Here is a 3,012-nt window from a genome sequence, read left to right as displayed (position 1 = left end):
AGTTTCCCCTTCCTGGGACAAGTAATTCACGGTCTTCTTATTCCAATTTCCAGGAGTGTAGTACTGAACAGGACGAACTGGAAACTTCCGTAGCAGTCAGTTCCGATTACCAGCGCCATTAGGTTCACGGTCATGTTAATAATAAATACTGGGCTGCTATTCCATCAGATCAGGTCGGGATAAAAACGGAGGTGTTACAGTCTCTTACCTCAAAATGTTCAGAAGCTATCCCTGAACAACGTCTGTAAGTCTCTCCAGTCTCACCTTGTATATGCCTACTAGTACAGCGGATGATGAAGGAATTTAAATGCGTCATTGATTTCCTTGTTACTGACTGGCAGTTTCAGTTCAACATTACGATATGAAGAAAAGCAGCACAGTACTCAAACCAATCCTACTATTAACAGAGTATTTACTTCAAGAATCGTCGTATGATACTTATCCAATTAGCCTCCGAACCACACCGTATCCGTCATAATGCTGCGTTATTGCCGAGCAAGCTTGAGTACAATAAAATTTGATGTGGTCGCACACATACAATAATTTTAATCAGACTGAGTAGAAACGCCACGGGCACACACACACGCTGCGGAGCGCACAGTTGCCTGAAATCGCGTCAGCATGCACGAGAATCCGTTGTACAGTACTCATTGTCAGACGTACCATGATGTCCGGTGGCGATGGTGCAGCGTTCTGTCGCTTCTCAACTACTGGGGCCGTTCGGTTGCGCGCACGTGGTTACTTAAACACTCTAATTTTATGACCGCCGTCGAAATAAGCGGCAGTAACTCAGCACGCGCTCTGCAATGCACTGTATTGTACCCGTGGCACGACGTGTTGCGCCCGATATAGCGCTCGCATGACTGACATTTGACGCAGTCCTAAGCGTCCACAGGGCACATTCCTCGCCCACTGCATGCCGCGCCAGGGAGCACCGGCCGGCTTTACCAGCATAGTTCGCCAACTGCATCGTGTTAACTCGCTCGTGGACCGTTTTCTTCCACCCGCAAAAGAAAATAAAAGAAATTCCTGTCTTCACTAATCTACATCTACATCTACATGATTACTCTGCAATTCACATTTAAGTGCTTGGCAGAGGGTTCATCGAACCACAATCACACTATCTCTCTACCATTCCACTCCCGAACAGCGCGCGGGAAAAACGAACACCTAAACCTTTCTGTTCGAGCCCTGATTTCTCTTATTTTATTTTGATCATTCCTACCTATGTAGGTTGGGCTCAATAAAATATTTTCGCATTCGGAAGAGAAAGTTGGTGACTTAAATTTCGTAAATAGATCTCGCCGCGACGAAAAGCGTCTTTGCTTTAATGACTTCCATCCCAACTCGCGTATCATATCTGCCACACTCTCTACCCTATTACGTGATAATACAAAACGAGCTCCCCTTTTTTGCACCCCTTCGATGTCCTCCGTCAATCCCACCTGGTAAGGATCCCACACCGCGCAGCAATATTCTAACAGAGGACGAACGAGTGTAGTGTAAGCTGTCTCTTCAGTGGACTTGTTGCATCTTCTAAGTGTCCTGCCAATGAAACGCAACCTTTGACTCGCCTTCCCCACAATATTATCTATGTGGTCTTTCCAACTGAAGTTGTTCGTAATTTTAACACCCAGGTACTTAGTTGAATTGATAGCCTTGAGAATTATACTATTTATCGAGTAATCGAATTCCAACGAATTTCTTCTGGAACTCATGTGGATATGAGATTAGCATGCCATTCGTCCGTTTTCAAAACTTTTACAGATGAATATTGATATCATGAGGAAATTATTTTCCATAACGTCTCCGGAAAGAGTGCTCAGCAATCAAGGGTACCTAGATGTAAATGCATGCATACACAGTGACGACAACGGATAGCGTGACACCATTGAAATCTTCATTGAGGGCTACCAGACTGACACTGCAGTGTTTTTCCAAACATGTGGGACACGTTGATAAAACGTTAATCCTTAGGCGAGCTTATTTTCAGTACTTCCAGTACAGAAAATAAAACATTCTTACAGATGATTAAAGGATTAAGTGCGTGATGGTTGCTCTGCGTGTAATGTTAGATGATTCCGGAATGAGATTTTCACTCCGTAGCGGAGTGTGCGCTGTTATGAAACTTTCTGGCGGATTAAAACTGTGTGCCGGACCGAGACTCGAACTCGGGACCTTTGCCTTTCGCGGGCAAGTGCTCTACCATCTCTTTTTTTGTGTGTGTGTTTGGTCGTTGCGGACGTCACATGACATCCGGTCAAGTTCGTTTGTTGATCCTTCCACTCGGTATTTTATTACAGAGGGCAGCTAACCCTCTCACCGAACACGCTGAGCTACCGTGCCGGCTATACCATCTGAGCTATCCAAGCACGACTCACGCCCCGTCCTCACAGCCTTACTTCTGCCAGTACCTCGCCTCCTATCTTCCAAACTTCACAGAAGATCTCCTGCGAACCTTGCACAACTAGCACTGCTGAAAGAAAGGATACTGCGGAGACATGGCTTAGCCACAGCCTGGGGGATGTTTCCAGAACGAGATTTTCACTCTGCAGCGGAGTGTGCGCTGATATGAATGTTAGCTGAGTTTTTTCAGAAGGAGCCTGCAACACAGCTTGCCTTGAAGAGACAAAGCGCACGTGCTACTTGTCCCAGTATTGTAAGTAGGCTGTTTAGGTTTTTTTATTGGTAACGCCACCTCTGTATGAAAATCACTGGCTGTGCTGTGTGCAGTCTGTGGCTGCTTTGCATTGTTGTAATACTCGCCATTGTAGTGTTAGGCAGCTGGCTGTGAACAGCGCGTAGCGTTGCGCAGTTGGAGGTGAGCCGCCAGCAGTGGTGGATGTGGGGAGAGAGATGGCGGAGTTTTGAAATTTGTCATGAACTGCTATATTTATATATGATGATATCAAGGTAAATACATTGTTTGTTCTCTATTAATATCTTTCATTTTCTAACTATCCCTATCAGTAGTTAGTGCCTTCCATAGTTTGAATCTTTTATTTAGCTGTC

The sequence above is a fragment of the Schistocerca nitens genome, chromosome 4 (assembly GCF_023898315.1).
Source record: "Schistocerca nitens isolate TAMUIC-IGC-003100 chromosome 4, iqSchNite1.1, whole genome shotgun sequence".
NCBI lineage: Eukaryota > Metazoa > Arthropoda > Insecta > Orthoptera > Acrididae > Schistocerca > Schistocerca nitens.
This window is presented reverse-complemented; position numbering follows the sequence as displayed.